This window comes from Corvus brachyrhynchos, unplaced genomic scaffold, assembly GCF_000691975.1.
Source record: "Corvus brachyrhynchos isolate BGI_N302 unplaced genomic scaffold, ASM69197v1 scaffold425, whole genome shotgun sequence".
NCBI lineage: Eukaryota > Metazoa > Chordata > Aves > Passeriformes > Corvidae > Corvus > Corvus brachyrhynchos.
Window position 1 is genome coordinate 43,420 of NW_008237896.1, and position 8,434 is coordinate 51,853.

The window sequence follows — 8,434 nt, forward strand, 5'->3', positions numbered from 1 at the left end:
AGCCGCGGAGAGCGGGGACCCCCGCAGCGCCGGACACGGGCGACACAGGATTACTGAATGGTTTGGGTGGGAAGGGACCTTTAGAGGTCACCTAGTCCATTCCCCCAGCCACGAGATGCATCTTCAACCAAATCAGGTTGGTCAGAGCCCCGTCCAACCTGACCTTGAATGTTTCGAGCCACAACCTCTCTGGGCAGTCTGTAATGACCCTTTATGCCGTGTATCTGGGAGGGAAGATCACAGGCGATTTAGAGCTTTAAATGCTTATTGCATGTCTCTTACCCCAGGTACAGGGTACTATCATGTAAATGAAGTGACCACTTTAGAAGTGTAATTTTATGTGGATTGCCCTGGCGAAAGCTTTTAGTTACTTTTAGTGTTGTCCCATTATTATCCCCCACTTTCCTGGTTTGTATTCCACGAGTGACACAGCTGCCTGGTTTTTTCTTCACTCCTGCTTCAGGTATGGTGGTGGCCAAAGGTGACCTCCAATTAGGTGCTAGCGCAAAGACAGGAGTTGCCACTGTAATATTGTACCCTTGGAATCCTCACCTGTCCATGTGTATGTACCTGCTTGGATGCAAACCAGGCTTTTCAGGACAAAATGCCCTATTTTCTCACGTGGAGTCAGTGGACCACCTGTCACCTGTTGCATCAACGATGAATATGAGCCACTTTTGGGATGAGCTTTGGTCCTGCAGCAAAGAGCAGGACCCAGCCAAGAACAAGGACTGCCAGCATTGCAGACAGGTATTTCCAGTATACTGCAGGCAGCAAGGCATGAAACTTGAACATGGACTTCAAGGAGAATAATGCTTCCCCAGAGGGACGGTCCCTTTCCCAGTTGAGAGCCTGATGTAAACCCCAGAAAAAGAAACTGCCTTTGCAAAATTGAGTGGACAACTGACTTTAGAGAGGTGGGATTACTCTGCCAGTAATTGTAACTTCCTCCTTGCAGGGACTGCTGCCAATAGAGTGTTAAACAGATTATTCCAGAAAGCAATGGCTGGGATCTGTGAGGTTTCTCAAGGCAAATTTGCTTTTGCTTTTCATATTGTCTTTAAAGTTAAGGCAGCATCATAACAAAGGATTTAGGATATACATCATACATACTTCTCAAGTATTAAAATTAGCAAATATCAAACAATTTATTGTTTTCCATGTGCCTTGTAACATTTTCTGGTTTTCACATTTACCCCCAGATCTGGATGATCTCAGAGTAGCATTCTCACCAGTCATCACTCATTCATTTTCTTCTGATGTATCACACTTCTGATGGGCTGGGAATCAAGCACATGCAGTGCAAGCATGTGTAAGTAAATGGCAGAGAATAAGGAAATTTTTTAAAAAATCAAACTCGTGGTGTGAACACTGCTGGTTTGCAGCTTACTTAGAAATCTGGGAAATGTATTTCTTGAGTTGAGACATGTCAAAATGCAGGAAGATGTGAAAGGCCTGGCTACTTTTGGTGTCTTAACACAGAGTAAGCATGATGGTAGTGTCCTGTCCTCACCTAAATGCAGAACAAAACTTAGTGACAAGTAACACTCACTTCTGGCATGTACACAGCAGGGCAGTGCAGTTGCAGCCATTTGCCTGGATAGAACTGTCCTACATAGAGCTCTGAAGAAAACCATCCAGATATCAAAAGTCAGCATGAAAATTGACTGGTTTTTCCTCTGTCTTTTGAGTAAAGATTCCTTTCTGTCTCTTGGTGATGCACTCAGAGATACATGTAAAGGAAGACATCCCTTGGTGTGCACACAAGCCATAATCCACCCTCTGTGATCCCCAGAGGAGCAGTGCCGAACTCAGCCAAGATGTTCCTTCCTGCCTGCTCCCAGCCTGCCCATTAATGACCCTATATGAGCACAGAGGCATTGTGCAGAAGGAATTTAGGTATTTTACTGCCTCTGAGCTCCATGAAATTGGGATGGCTAGGGGAGTTTATTCTAAAACACAGAAAAAAATAACCAGCATCATGGCTGTAGAGACTGTGGTCAGAGCAACAGCTGTTCAGCTTCTTTGCTGAGGCTGCTAGAGCTGAAGAGTCATATAGGGGAGTGCTACTTCATAGTGCCTTACAAACGTTCAGGGACTAAAGGAACAAGCATTGTATGTCAGGGAACCCTGTGTCTGCATCCTAGAAGGTGAAGCTGAAGGCAGAGGAGTATACCAAAGATCAGAGTGTAGCAAGAGAGGAGGGTAGAGAACTGTTAGGGAGCAATGCTTACAAAGCCAGAGGCATGTGGAAAATGCTTGTGGGACTGATGCCCTAGTCTGTCAAGAGAACATTCTGGTGCAGTGATCTTACCTGCCACAGTCATGGCGAGTTCATTCCTTGTGTTCATGCTCTGACATGGTGGAGGCTGGGGCCTCTGGTGTCCCAGTGACATCCACTGACAGTTGTTGTAAGCAACCGTGTCATTCCTCACCACTCTCTTCTTGAAAGCAGTAAAAATTCTCAGTGTTCCTCATCCCATGTGGAACACCACAGCACCACAATGCTGAGTCTTGAGCTAGTTTGAGACCTGAACTGTGATGTTCTGCAAAACTTTCACTGTCTTGGTTTTTTGTTCATTTTGAATTGGCTATGTTTACACCATACTGCAGTCAAAAAGTTCTGGTTTTCACCATTTTACATGGGGTAGGCTTCTCTCATTCCCTTTACTTTCCTGGTGCTTCACTGGTTATAGGAAATCACACTCCAAAAAGATCATTTGACCTGTCCTTGTGACTTTCTGAGATGGAAATGTCACAGTGTCCCTAAGCAATACTTTTTTTCACTACTCTTACTATCTCCAAAATTTTCCTAATGGCTCAGTCTTTCTTGCTGTAGTTAAGTCCCTCTCCTTTCAGTGATATTAGTCACAGCCACAGGGAACAGACTATTCCTTCCTGTTCTGCAGGCTTTCATGCATAGAAAGACTGTTGAACATCTCCCTCAGCTGTGTTCTTTCAGCCCAGACATCCCTATTCCCATGCAGTTTATTCCCATACATTTTCTTTCCTGATGATTCGTGCTGCTTGCTTCTGATTTCTTTCTGTGTGGTCTGTATCTTCTTGGGAACAGTGCCCAAAGCTGAATGCAAGGCTGCCATTTGGCTTTGTCCAAAATGAACAGAACAAGATCTATTCAAGGCCTTATTCCTAGTTACACACTTGCCAAGGTGTTTGCTATTTTGCCCTGGTACAATGTCACTGGTTCTGCTGACAGTGCACAGTGGTCTTACACTGTGCAGAGCTGTTGCTGAGCTGGTTACTCTCCATCACACAACAGGGGAACTGCTCATTTCTACCTGAAATACATACCTTGCACTTGTTCTTAAACTCAACTTTAACCTTAATCCTCTTCCCTAGTGTTCTGGGCTGGAACCCCAGCAGTGTCATTCCACTGGATGGAACACACCATCTACTTCATCACCCAAACCATTACTGAAAGTACCAACTACTGGGCCTCCTCGTTCCTATCACAGTAAAATTGCTAGTAGAATTGTAGAATTGCATGGTAGAATATGTTTCATCCTGCTTGTGTCTAGGTAAAATTCCTGTGTGTTCCTTCACACACCACCTGCAGCTGGAAGCCATTCAGGCAGAAGTTGTTCCCAATTTTTTCCTGAATTGTCTTCAGGACAGAGGATAAGAGGATGCAGGATGCTTCTTCCAAGAAGTGTAAATCATGTTTCTGCAAAAGTTCATTTATTTACTGGGTGAGGAAGTGCTGCAGGAGAAGCCTTCTGAAGCTCTCTCATCCTCACTGCTGGCAATTTGGTACACTCTTAATTTAGTGTCTGTAGTTAGACAGACCAATTATGATCTATGATCACAGCTTGTATTTTTAAGGCATACCTGTTTATGTAAGTGCAAGCATTAGCACGTCAACTAATGCCTTTCAAATCCCTCTGCATGCAACCCTGTAAGATCCTTTCTGGAAAAAATGTAATTCTTGACTTCGGGACTGGACAAAAAGGTCAGGCAAGGAATAATGGCCGAAGCATAAAAGTGAAACTTGGTGCATATGGATAGCCCTGAACAAACCTTAGTGGGCCACTGTGCTCATGGATAAAATCTCATGGGAGTGGCTGTGCATACTGAAACTGAATTCAGTAAAGCATCAATAGAAGAGCCACAGAGCACAGTGAAGTGTGGAACCAAGCAAGGATGATTTGGATGAGACTTTGCAAGAACTTTTTCTTCTTTGCAGGTATTTCTAGCATTTATCATTATAGATTCCAGCTGATTTTAAAAATTCCAAGGTTTTAGCACTAAGGACTCTGAATGCACTGTCCTTTTCCAGAGCACTCAGTGTGAGCCTTATTCCCATTGCTCCATTGGATGAATGCTAACTTAAGAATAAAGGTATTAAAACATCATTAAACACTTGGAAAAGTCTCCAAGCCTGAAAACAGTCTAGGGATACTCTGTGGGAGTTTGTAACAGAGATTCTCCATTCTTTCTAGTACTTCAGGGCAGGTACTTGGGAGACCCCAGCTGATCTCCTGTCCCTGCTCAAGCTCTCCTGCTGTCCACCACTGCTTTCAGACTTCAGGCAAGGCTGATAGGCTCAAGTTAGGCTTTTACATGCTCGGGTCACTCCAGATGTCCTTTTCAGAAACTGGAAAGAAATGGGCACCACTAAACAGCTTCTAGAACAGAGGGGAAATGGAGTCTGAGATGAACAGCCACTCAGATGTGCCCGATCAAAGTTTCTATATCACTTAGCTCAGCCAGATCAGAGTCAGTGTCATTCTGCTTGTTCCCAGATCCCACCTTGCAGGCTCTTGGACACAGTTGGCGCTGCAATCTCGCACCCCACTGTATTTCTTTGGCCCTTAAAATTCCACTGAATAATAACGGGAGACAAAACATGAGAAGGAAAAAGTTAATTGGAGATTTTGCATGGTGGACGTCTGTCATCAGAGACTTTATGGCTGAGAGCTAAGTGCTCCAGCCCCTGCTCCCTCCAAAGAACTTACTGGTAACATACTGTAGAGTCTGTTTATGCAATGTAATATTTGCCAGAATCACTGCCCATTAAATCCCAGACTTTCTTTTTGATAAGTAATATTTAGTTATAAGGTGTAACAGCAATTGTAACCTGGTCATTAACAATGGGTTGGATCGTTAATACATGTTGGCAGTGTATAAATAAAGGTAAGAGAGGAAAAGTACCAATAATTTCTTAAAAGCTGAGCAAAAATAGAAGGTGGGGAGAAGAGAGCAAAGGCATTAAACATTGCTAATATTTGCTTGCCAATTACTACAATTGCTTATTTAAAATGAGAAATGTTTTGCATACAGTTTCTCATATACGATGTTGTTCTCTATATCAAATGAACAAAATAGGCATGCCTGATTTACTTGGAAATAGTCACAATGATCCTAGCAGACTAGACATCTAGCCATGCTGCATGAGCCGTGCTGAACACTTGCAGTGTCAGGTATACTTTTCCAGAAATATGAACTCTACCAGCTCCCCTCACTGGCAGTGAAGAGAGATGCTCAGCCCTAAAGGGCCCAGCTGCTGCCAGGCTTGACCAGAAATTCTGGTGCAAACAGAATTTACATAGACTATACCTTTGATTTTTCAGTGCAATACGCTATAGTGTTGCCTGGTTTTCTCCCAGGAGCTGCATTCTGTTTTGGTTATGATCTCTGGATGGGCAGATTCCTAGAGCTAATTCTAAATGTATTTCATGTGGTTTGAACAGGGCTTTTGTCTTCAAGTTGGACTCCATACCTACTCTATGATGCATGCTTGAGTCAATTGTCCTAAATATGCAAGAACTTATTCAAAACTTGCTCCCTCTTTTGAGTTCTGCTCTAAAATGGGCCTTCAGAGGGGTTCCTCTTGGCCAGAGTGCCACCTCCTGTCCTGCGGGGGGCCTTCTGGCCACCTGCTGTTGGATCTCACTGGAAGCAGCTTCAGCATGACAGAATAGACTTGGTCTATTCTGTGGATTCTACATTTAAATGAAAAGTGAGAATCAGGTACAAAATGAATTTTCAGTAGTTTGCTGAACTTTAGCTCTGTTCTCAGCCATCCCTTCACAATTCTCCAGCTTCAAAAGAAGAAAATTAATTCCCAAATTCCTCTAACTTCAGTGTGAACTTAAAGGAAATGTGCAACTTATTAAAGGACATTTTAAGTAATTTTCCTTTTTATTTTCTATTCTATTTAGTGAAAGAGTAAATTCTGTATTTTTATTTCAACATACCTATTTTTGTACATATTATTTATCCCGCTCCAGCCCAGCTCTGCAGGGGTGCATCGAAGCCTTCTCCTTGCAGTCCAGCATCCTTAGAAAGTGTGTCAGCTGCACCATGAAATTATGGTCTGCAGGAATTGCCCCACTCTCCAGTAATTGCTGTGCTCCAGAAGGGACAGAAATGTGTTGGGACTTTGTTTGCCCTTGGGACTGAGCACCTCTGGTAATCTGGGCAATCTCTGCAGCTCTGTGCCCAGAGCCCATATGATGACTTGATCCTAAGGAGCTCCTGGTGCCACCCAGCCTTCTCCTGCCTGTCAACGTACCTGCCTTGGCACACCTGGTGCTCAGTTTTTTCTCATAGAGACCCTCCCCTGCCACCTTGTCCTTGTTCACTAACTGCGGAGCTGGAACACAAAGCACTTTTTCCTAAGAAGTACCTGGTTTTAAGTGAGGACCCTGAACTGTGAAGCAGTGCCAGTGCTATCACTAACAGCTAAAGTGTGTTCTCTTCTCACATTGCACATGACTTCGCTTCACATTCCAGACCCTGAGCTAAGCTTTCTGCTAAGTTAAATAGCACTGCAATGTCTGGAATTGTCTCTCCATTGAAATGCTCTTTCCTGTGATTAAGTGCTGCTTGCTGTGGTTGTATCATCACTGTCACATATCTTCAGCCTAGGGTCACTCTATGCCTTGGTTTCTCATCCTCACTGCATGGATCTATATCTGCCCCATCTTCCCTTGACTGAGCAACTGGCACACGATTTGGTGCAGTAGTGTAGTAGGACAATCCACAGGGACAGTAGTCTGGATAAACTATTGGGGACAGTAGCATGGATAAACCAAGGACAGGTGTGCCCTCCTTTGCTCTGTGCTGTTCCTGACTGCTCTTTATCAAGTCTTGCCTGCAAGCGCCCAACACAACACTGTGGCTTGCTCCGGCTTGGCATTGTATGTCACTCCTGCTGTGCTGTGAAAACCTCCCTCTGGTTGGCTGTGACATCACCTTCAATTTATTTCAGGCACTTTGAAGTGAAAAAATACCCACAGTCCATGGCCAAGAGCACCCGGTGAAGCCCAAGGAAAGATGGACCAAGCACAGTGCTGATGCAGCCAAGGCACCTGAGAGGATTGCAGTCCTGTGAAGTGTGGGTGACAAACCTGCCATGCCCCGCCTGGCGGGGCCGGAGGGCTGTCGTGGGCCGATGCCTCCGAAGCTGCGCACACAGCTGCCTGCAGGCGGCACTGCTGCCACGTGCAGTGACCCAGCCGCGCGTGGCACACACAGGAGGCAATTATGCTATTTTATCTCGAGGTGATAACATCACCGGTATTAAGGAAGCTTCCCTATCTGACCATCCAGGAGCCACTCTGGCAGTCACTCTTGCACCACTGGGTGCTTCGCAGCTACACCCCCACACTCACACAGTCAGACCTGGTTTCCTCACCAGCTCAACACCAGGTTTCCCATGGCAGAGTCTCAAATGTCTTGAAGGAGCTATCATCTACAAGAGCTCAACCTGCAGCTGGCACTGCAGCTGAGCCCTGAGCTACTGGCATTAAGTGTATTCCTCAACAACCAGGTTCTGCCCAGTGCTCCTCATTCTCCAGAGACCATGTGCATCCTGCCCAGGCAGCATGTCCCTTTGCTTTCAGAAAACATGCTGGATGGCCACTTCCTAGTCCTGGGCTCTGGTGCTTCAGGATATATCATGTCTGTGCATTTGTGTTCTGCTTTTCTTAATAGGCAGTTATGTGTATGACCTCGTACTTGACTTAATTTAATGACTGCTTGTCATTTAATGTTATTTTTCTTCAGTATCTGTAGTTTACACAAACTTAATTTCTTTTTCTTTTTAACAGGAAAACAATTTACCTCTATTCATCATTCTTTTGTTGAGTAAAAGGCAACTTCATTGAAATACTAAATGATTTGGAATATGTTAATTTTGTCCAGATGGTAACTCTTCCTGAGTACATGATAAATACCTGACTTGGAACATTTGTGTAAAACACTGATTCTTTTCCTTTGGTGATCACATTAGAGGAAAATATCATTTATTTATAAAAATTAATTCAGTAACTCAATATATGTTTGGTTTCAGTACAACTTTCTCCCATTGTTGGGTTGCTTGTTTGCTGATATTTTGAAGATTTATAATTTATTTGAACTCCAGACTGCAAATACCATGTTTCACATCAGTTTATTTTTTCCATAAAGT

At 44.1% G+C, this 8,434-nt stretch overlaps 1 protein-coding gene across 7 annotated transcripts in view; it reads left to right on the top strand.

Moving 5' to 3' along the window:
• Positions 1-12: 12 nt before the first annotated feature.
• Positions 13-8,434, top strand: part of HTR1D (5-hydroxytryptamine receptor 1D) — a 13,169-nt gene continuing 4,747 nt past the window's right edge. For 2 of the 7 annotated variants that reach the window (XM_017732911.1, XM_017732913.1), the window contains exon 1: positions 13-917. The gene's annotated coding sequence lies outside the window, so the exon portion shown is untranslated. Of the gene's footprint in view, positions 918-6,251 lie in introns of all 7 variants that reach the window. The other 5 variants (XM_017732912.1, XM_017732914.1, XM_017732908.1 and 2 more) reach the window with 4 other exon arrangements.